This window comes from Gossypium hirsutum, chromosome D02, assembly GCF_007990345.1.
Source record: "Gossypium hirsutum isolate 1008001.06 chromosome D02, Gossypium_hirsutum_v2.1, whole genome shotgun sequence".
In the NCBI taxonomy this organism is placed as follows: Eukaryota; Viridiplantae; Streptophyta; class Magnoliopsida; order Malvales; family Malvaceae; genus Gossypium; species Gossypium hirsutum.
This window is the reverse complement of record NC_053438.1, coordinates 18,976,087-18,985,958: the sequence shown is the minus strand read 5'-3', so window position 1 is coordinate 18,985,958 and position 9,872 is coordinate 18,976,087.

Below are 9,872 nucleotides of genomic sequence, written 5' to 3'. Positions count from 1 at the left end.
AGTTGTGATTAAAATATGTTAAACTAAATGCAATGATCCCTAATGCAAATTATCCTAAGTATGCAAACTATATGAATGAAATAGATTTTAGTAAAATTAAACACAATTTGCAACAATTATAACATAAATAAAGTAGGACAATTCTTTAATTAAACTCAATTTATTATCAACATAATTAATAACATTCGATAAAACATTCCATGGCAACTCAATCTTTCATGAGTTTGGAAAACACATTAGGTCTTTTCGGAATCCTTTACTTAGTAAATACGCATTTTACTGATCCTTATTTACTAAGGGTTTCTTAGCATTCGTGTAAGCTAATAGGGACCTGTCAAGTTTGAAATAATTTAATCACACAAATCTAAAAACTATGCAGATAACAGAGCTTGGTCAGATTTGTTATGCAACCTCCAATTTAATCGGGTTAGGACCTAAATTGAGCATGCATGTTTTAATTATGTGTCAATTAGCCATCATCTGGTCAGGATCGCTTAGCTAATTCAAGTGCATTTCAATCACATATTAATGAAATACAAACTTCATTTTAATTGAAAATACAATCGATTGAGGCACAAACATTATAAGCATGAATCAAATAAATATTATTTAATCAAAGCAATCATCCTACCTTAAATAAAATTAAGCTAACATTGTTGTAAACAATAACAAAGAAAAAATAGCAAACATCTTTATATTAAATTAAAGAAAAGGAAGATTAAACCCGATTCAAAGTGGCTGTCGCCCAAGACTCTGACTGACGAGACTCCTTCGTTCTTTTTCTTTGCTCCATTGTTGATGGCTCTCCAAGGTGGCCGACTGATGGTTCTTTAAGAGGCTTGATTGCTAAAATCTATATGAAGAGATGATGCTAGGACTGGGAATGGAAACGTTTAAGAGAATTTGGAGAAAAAAGAGAATGATGAATGATGAGAATGAATGATGAATGATTGAGGGATGATGAATGAAGGAATGAGAGGGTCTTATTTATAGGTAAGGAGAAGGGGATAGTTTGCTAAAAATTGTGGATGTTAACCTCTTCAAATCTCCTCAAATTGTGGCAGGCCATGCTTAGTGGCTTTTAAATTTATTTTTTTCTTGATTTTTAAGCAATTTTGGATGCCACACAACTCGGGACTAAGACTCGGTCAATCGTAAATCTTCGGGAAAATCTCTAATTTCTTCAACACTGCAAGGACCTTGTGTAATTAAACCAAAGAATGGTTTACATGGACAGCCATGTGTAGCCGAATATTGGGTTGACTTGGTCTCCAATTTGGATGTTTTGTAATCCAGAAAACCTATCAGACCTATCCAGAATAAATCAACAAGTTAGAGGACCAAAGAATAAAATTTATCCAATTTAATTAATTAATTAAAAACCAAATTATTAATGAAATATTTTAAAATGAATTCTTAAATATAATTTTATATTTTGTTATTTAATTTAATCATGCATGACCCACTTTATGTCTTAAAAAATATAATATATTCAAAGTAATATAAAATAAGTCATTTATTGCATGAAAACTATATAATAAAGCATAAAATCACATTTTAATAATTTCTATGTTGTATTTTCATATATTCACATATTTCATTAATTTATTAAATAATTACTTAGTTTTAACAATGGATTTAAGTAAAAAGGTGATAAATTACATAGGAAAAATCTTATATATTTTTCTATTTACACACCCCCAAACTTAAATTTCTGCTTGTCCCGAGTAATGTTTATGCCCAGCAAAAGGTCTTGCTAAAGAAAAATTGCTAATTGTGTAAGCAGCATCAATCTTTGTCCCTTAATCATGCATTATTAACTTCATGCTTATCAATCTTCTTTATTAACAAGTAATTAATATGCAAACATTCCTTAAGATTATACTAAGCTTCAAAATATGCCAAAATGAATCATAGTTTGCATGTATGTCACAGTCATAGATAACATTCTTCATTCAACATAATTTCCTATCAATCAAGCAAACACTCACAATGCTTATTTATGATCTTCATATGTTGAACTTAGGACTTCCTCTCCATTAATGCAGGTGACATAACCATCAAATCAATAGGTCTTTTATAAGGTTGTAATGGGGCTTGTTAAAAGTAGGGATTTTAAGAGATGTGACATTTCAGTTTTCTTAACCTTTAACTTTGTCTTGGTTTTCTCGTAATACAACATTTTTCTTTAAGTCAACCTTTGGAACACCCCAAACTTATTTTGAACTCAAGCTCATACATTTTTCCTTTTTGAAGACTGAGTGGACTTTTCTTCACTCGTGTTTTTTAAGCATGAGCATATACATCTTTATAAAAATTTCCTCAAATGTTGATTCCAAAGACAAATTTAGTTAAGATAGGTGCACAAAATAAGGATAATTTTAAAAAGATGGTAACTGGCTTATAATGTAGGGTCATTGCAAAAACAGGCCTTTAAGCTCAAAATTACAATTTTAAGGGTCTAATATCATAGGGTTAGCTTGAAAAGGCTTAAACAGTCCAAAGAAATAGTGCCTATATCATTTTAGATTTTTATGTCTCCTAGGAGTTCGCCTCAAGAAAGTTACTAAGTCAATTCTAAAGATATAAACCTTTATGCATGTCTAATCTCAAAAGGAACTAAGTTTTCATGGCAAACATTACTAAAGCTAAGATCATACAAACATTCCATTCTTCATGATAACATACTTTCACTTGGATAAAATCATCATTCATACTTGCATACAAACTATCTCAGTAACAAAAAAAATATCTCTAAACATTCATTTATTAAAACATACTTATGAAAGAAATAATTGAAGCATACTTGAAAAAAATTTACAAGTTTGAGCAATTTATTTGCCTTACCCCCTTTAAAAAGAAGCAATGTCCTCATTGCAAGAACAAAGTAATGAAAGAAAGCTGAACACCAGGTAGGGTTGTAAAGAAAGAGAGGTGAGTCACAAGGCTGCTTAAATACCAAGTCTTCCCTAATAACCCAATCCTACACATGTTCATTCCCATTACCACATCACTTAGTCTTATTCTTTCTAAAGAAGTGTTAAGTTTGTTCATGCTTGCTATGTTTTATTCTGCAAAAATTAAATCCTAATTACGAAAAATAAATTCCTTAAGACCTAAAAATAATTAAATAAATAACAGGACAAGAATCCCCATTTTATTTTTTGACTAATTCCCATTGTCTTCTTTAGCTCCATCTCCGCTTGGATCATCAGTATCTTCCATCCATGTCTCAAAGATAGAATCTGGGAATTCAGGAACAAAAGCATTAGAGATATTCGTAAAAGTATTTCGAATTGAGTCATCTCTAATTTTTGCATATTTTCAGTAAGTTTGTTGTTGATTGTGCATGAACTTCCCATCAAAATTGACAACCCTGATTTCCTTGAAGTACTTGCACAAGTCAGCATGGGAGTTGTATATTCAGGTTCAACACTTAGCTTGACTGGTTCTTCTTCTAGCTAAACCCTTGGTTAAGGAATGTTCAGTTCCTTATCAGATTCTTCCTCTTTAGTGTCTGTCACTGAATTAGCTTCAGTTTCAGTTCCATCTATTGACTCCTCTATTTCTGGCTCAGTTGGCTTTTCTTGCTCGCCTTGATTAGTTCATGCACCCTCTCTACTAATCTTTCAAGACCATAATTTGTAATGCATCCTTAAACATACCGCCCCTTCAGATTTGCTTGTGTTTTAACACGGGCCTTTAAGCAAAGTGAAGTGATTAATGATGGGAAATAAGCACTTCCTACCTTCTTTTTAGCACAATCGTGAATCTCCTTGAGGATAATTTTCCAAACATTAATGGACTTTTCTATCAAAATTGCATATAACAAAAGCATCCGTCCATCAAGATGGTGAAACTATGTGAGATAGGCATAAATTTGTAGCGAACAAAATAAAACCATATATTTGCTACTCGTTTTAAGTATTCTCTTCGGCAAGAATAACTCCCATACTTTCTTATAATCCATTGGGATCCCAAATTTGTCACAACATCAAGCACGTGTTGAAGAAAATCCCAATTGATATTGTTCATCATAGGGTAGTAATCATCTTCTTCAACATCAGGTAAATTAAATAAATCATTTATGGACTTTGAAGTAAGAGGTACCTTTTTCTTTCGAATGATGACTTCAGTAGCATCTTGCATAGTCAAACTAGCATAGAATTCTAGAACTAGTTCATCATCGGGAAGTGAACGATCATCACAAAATCGTTCCCACTTGAGAGCATTGATTTTCTTTCTAATCGATATAGGAACAACAACCAAATCATTACTCTTCACGTCAAAACATTTTTCTGGCATCATAGGTTGATGTTTGAAGATTGAATCAAATCTCTCTTTCACTTCTTCATCGGTCAAAATTAGGTTTTCAGGAGTAGTCTTTGAAGATCTGTTTCTTTTGCGAGACATAGTATCTTTTCCTGAAAATTTGGCAAAGTTTCTGCGCAAAAGAGAAAAGAGAAATTGGCAAAGTGGGTAGAACTTGCTACGGCTAAAATCTTGCAACGACAAAAGGGAATTTCGACAAAAAGGGACGAGAACTAGGGTTTCTTTCAAGATTTGAGGTTGACGGTACAAAAGGGAGATTTAGGAATTTTTAGGGTGTAAGCAAATTATTTTGAGGGATATGAAGATTAGTAGAATGGAAAGGGGTTTATATAGGAAAATTTAGGGCAACATGTAGCAAAAAATTAGCTACATTAGGGTTACTTGGGCAGCAAAGAATGGTTGTGATGGCAAGGCATGGATTTTTCCCTCATTTTTGCTATCTTGGGCTTCAAACTCGACTCTATCTTACTAAAAAGAACTGATTAGTACTTGGGCCAAATTTGACCCCCTTTATTAACATAAAAATTTAAAATTTAAACAGAACAAATGAAATTTAAAAAAAATTAAGTCTTAATTAGAAAATTTCTTCTTAACAAATTACACTAAATTAATTCCCAAGAAATGTTGGAAGGGTCACAGCGGTCCCGCTTAAGTTCTAATCTCCTTAGACAGAATTAATTAAATGTAATAAGTTAAGAAAATAAGTTCTAATTATTTATTTATTTGCAAAATGAGTTCATGAAAAATTAAAGGTTTGTGAATTTGAGCGAGGATTCAACTCGCTCAACTTCACCATCCCAGTAGTGTTTAAGACATTGACAATTAACTCTAAAGTACCTCCGTAATTTTTGTATAATCAATAGCTCCATAAGGATAAACTCAGTCGATGGTATAAGGTCCTTTCCATCAGGATTTAAGCTTCCCAATAAATAACTTTAACCTTGAGTTAAACAACAAAACCTTCTGACCTTCTTTAAACTCGCGAGGTTGTATATGACTATCATGACATCTCTTTGATCTTTCTTTACACATTTTTGCATTCTCATAGGAAAATAACCTCAGCTCTTCCAACTCATCAAGTTGTAACATCCTTCTCTCGCTGGCTTGCTTAAGATTAACGTTCAACTGCTTCAAAGCCCAGTGAGCTTTATTCTCCAACTCTAATGGCAAATGACATGCCTTCCCAAAGACTAACCGATAATGAGTCATTCCTAATGGAGTCTTAAATGTTGTTCGATAGGCCATAATGCATCATCAAGCCTTCGAGACCAATCTTTTCTGCTAAGGTGTACTACCTTTTCAAGGATACCTTTGATTTCGTGATTCACTCTTTCAACTTGCCCATTAGACTGGGGGTGATAGACAATAGCAATCTTGTGCTTCACATCATATTTGTCAAGCAACCACTGAAGTCATTTGTTCACAAAGTCAGAACCTTCATCACTAATAATAGCTCTTGGTGTCCCAAATCCTGTAAACACTTGCTTATGTAGGAATCGCATGACTACCTTAGCATCATTTGTAGGGTATACTTCATCTTCAACCCACTTGGATACATAGTCCACAGCAACTAAGATGTATTTGTTCCCATATAAAGAAGGAAATGGGCCTAAGAAGTTAATGCCCTATATGTCAAACAATTCAATCTCCAAAATTTTTATCAAGGGCATCTCATTCCTCCCTGATATATTTCCAAACCTTTGGCATTTATCACAGTTCTTCACATAAGCATAAGTATCTTTAAATAGTGTAGGCCAAAAAAACCTACTTGCAAAATCTTTGTTGCAGTACGTGAACCACCAAAGTGTCCACCACTTGGAGATGAATGGCAATGATACAAGATCTCAACAATCTCAGTTTCAACTACACACTTTCATATTATATTATTTGTATATTGTTTAAATAAAAATAGATCCTCCGAAAAATAATACCGACTATCATGAAGGAATTTTTTCCTTTGTTAGTGTGTCATTTCTCGAGGAATTATTCCACGTGTAAGATAATTGGCAAAGTTAGCAAACAGGGTATTCCATTAATTCGATTTACCTCAAATAAGTGTTTATCTGGGAAATTCTCGTTGATAGGCACACATGACTGAGTTACCTCATCTTGCTCCAACCTCGACAGATTATCAGCTATTTGATTTTCAACACCTTTTTTGTCTTGGATCTTAAGGTCAAGTTCTTGGAGTAAAAGTATCCAACAAATTAGCCTTGGTTTTGCATCTTTCTTCGTGAGCAAGTATTTAATGGTCGCATTGTCAGTAAATATTTGTAACTTTGGTACCTATAAGATATGAGCGGAATTTATCAAAAGCAAAAACTATAGCGAAGAGTTCCTTTTCGGCTACCGTATAATTGTATTGGGCTCCCACCAAAGTTTCACTTGCATAGTAAATAGGGTGAAACACTTTATTTCTTCTTTGACCCATCACAACTCCAACAACATAGTCACTTGCAATGCACATCAAGTCAAAAGGTGAGTTCCAATCAGGTGTAACGATTATTGGGGTTGATATTAACCACTTTTTTAGCTCTTCAAAAGCTTCCAAACATGCTTTTTTTGAAATCAAACACTGTATCTTTCTCTATCAACAAACACAACAGTTTAGAAATTTTTGAGAAATCTTTGACAAACCTTTGATAAAAACCGGCATGGCCTAAGAAACTTCTGATTCATTTTACATCCATTAGGGCTGATAATCTTCCAATTACATCCACCTCTGCTTTATCGACTTCAATTTCTTTTTTTGAGATCTTATGACCTAAGACAATCTCTTCCTTGACCATAAAATGGCATTTTTCCCAATTAAGGACAAGATTCATCTCTTTGCATCTCTTCAGTTCTTAGCCAAATTACTCAAACATATATCATAAGTGTTACCAAGAATAGAAAACTCATCCATGAAAACCTCAACAAAATTTTCAACCATATCAGTAAATATTGCCATCATGCATCGTTGAAAAGTTATAGGTGCATTCCATAAACCAAAAGGCATTCGCCTAAAAGTAAACGTAGTGTATGGACAAGTAAAGGTTGTTTTATGTTGGTCTTCTGGGGTTACAACTATTTGGTTATATCGTGAATAGCCATCTAAAAAATAATAGAATTCATTACCTACCAGTCGATCTAACATCTGGTCCATAAAAGGCAACGAAAAATGGTCCTTTCGAGTGGCTTTGTTCAACTTTCAGTAATCAATACAGATTCTACAACCGGTAAAAGTTCTTGTTGGAATTAACTCATTACACTCATTTTCAACAATCGTGATTCATCCTTTCTTCGGCACAAACTGCATCGAACTTACCCGCGAACTATCTGAAATAGGATAGATGATTCCTCCATCTAACCGTTTGATCACTTCCTTTCTCACAACTTCTTTCATAATAGGATTGAGCCTCCTTTACCTATCAATTCGAGCTCTTAAACCTTCTTTTAAAATGATTTTATGCAAGAAAAAAGAAGGGCTTATACCTCGAATATCAGCTATGGTCCAACCAATTGCTTTCTTAAATTTCTTTAGAAAAACAATTAGTTGCTCCTCTTGATCTTCGTCAGTTCCGTTGAAATAATCACAGGAAAATTAGAACAATCACCTAAATAAATGCATTTGAAATGGGAAAGAAGTACCTTTAATTTGGGTTTAGGTCGTTCTTCAATTGACAACTTCGATTGCACAAATTCTCTAACTTCCAACTCCAACAGTTCAAACCATGTGGATTGGATAAAATTTCCTGGATTGGCTTCCATCAAAACCATGTTTTCTTCACCTTCTTCATCCTCCAAAGGGTCAAGATCTAAAGCTTTCTTTAATAGATCTTCTTCAAAATTTCTTTCCATAGAAACCAAGGTTTCTATCTCTTCCATAACTGAACTCTCCTCTATCAAATTGAGAAATTTCATTGCTTTAAGAATGTTAAAGGTTACCTGATCGTTTTGAAATCACATGGTGAGTTCTCCTTTCTGCACATCAATTAACATACTTCTCATGGCTAAGAAAGGTCTCCCAAGGATGATTGGCACTTCTTTGTCTGCTTCAAAATCTAAGACAATAAAATTAGCAGGAAAAATAAATTTATTGACCTTACCAAAACATCCTCGATCTTTCCTTCGGGATATGCTAAAGATTGATCCGCTAGCTGAAGCGTCACAGTTGTAGGTCTTACTTCACCTATCCCTAACATCTTGAAAAATAGACTTAGGCATCAAGTTGATACTCGCTCCTAAGTCACACAAAGCTTTACCACAGTAAGATTCACCAATGTTATAGGGTATAGTAAAGCTTCCTAGGTCTTTCAATTTCAGTGGCAATTTATTCTGCAGAATGCACTACACTCCTTTGTCAAGGCAACAGTCTCATACTCACTCAGTCGTTTCTTCTTGGACGGTATATCCTTCATAAACTTCACATAATTTGACATTTGTTCTAAAGCCTTCACCAATGAAATATTGATGTGTAACTATTTTAGAACATCCAAAAACTTCTTGAATTGCACCTCTTGTTTCTGCTTGTTTTGCTGCATTCTTTGCATATATGGAGGTGATGAAACTTTCAGTTGAACTGGACAAATTTTCTGAGTAGGTAAATCTGCATCCAAAGAAGATGTTACAATACCTAAATTCACTAAGTTAGGGTTTACGTCAAACTTTGCAGATTCTGATTCCTTTGGTGTAGGAACTTCAAGAGCTAGTTGATTCTTCTCAATGGGCTTATCTTCGACATCAATTAATCGGGGTTCTAGAATTTTACCACTTCGTAATGCCACTGCCTTGATATGTTCTTTACCCAAATTTCTTGGATTCTCCATATCGCTTGGCAAGGTTCCTTGCGGTCTATTACGTAGCTCCGTAGCTAACTGACCCATTTGGTTTTCCAAATTTTTCAGTGTTACTGCTTGGCTTTGGATCAAAGCGTCATTCTTTACCATGTACACTTTCAACAAGTTCTCCAAATTGTTTGATGCCTCACCTTGAGGTGGTTTTAGAGCTTGCTAAATAAACCCTTGAGATTGGTTGTGTCTTTGCTACAATAAGTTGTTGTTCGGTCTATTTCCTTGGTTGCTCCAAGAAAAGTTAGGATGATTACGCCATGAAGGATTGTAGAAGTTGGACTAGTGTCCTTGCCCATTCCTATTTTGATATTGGTTCCCCACATAGTACACTAACTCGAGATTTAATAGACAATTCTAAAAAGAATGACCTTTCCCACAGTACACACAGGAAAGTACTTCAAACGTACTTGGTGGCTGAGCTACAGAATTATTAGTACCATTAGTGGTTAACTATTTTATCATAGAGGAAATAGATGATATCTGAGCTGATAACGAAGTGAGGGCATCAACTTCATGAACTCCGGCTACACGTCTTCCTGAAGCTATTGAATTTGTTGGCTATTGATAGTTATTACTCATGATCCTCTTGATGATTAAGCCTCATTATAAGACTTAGACAAAATTGCACCATTCGCGAAAGCATCTACCATCAATCTTGTATGTGCATTGAGACCATTATAGAATGTCTCCAAGTGGATACAATGAGGA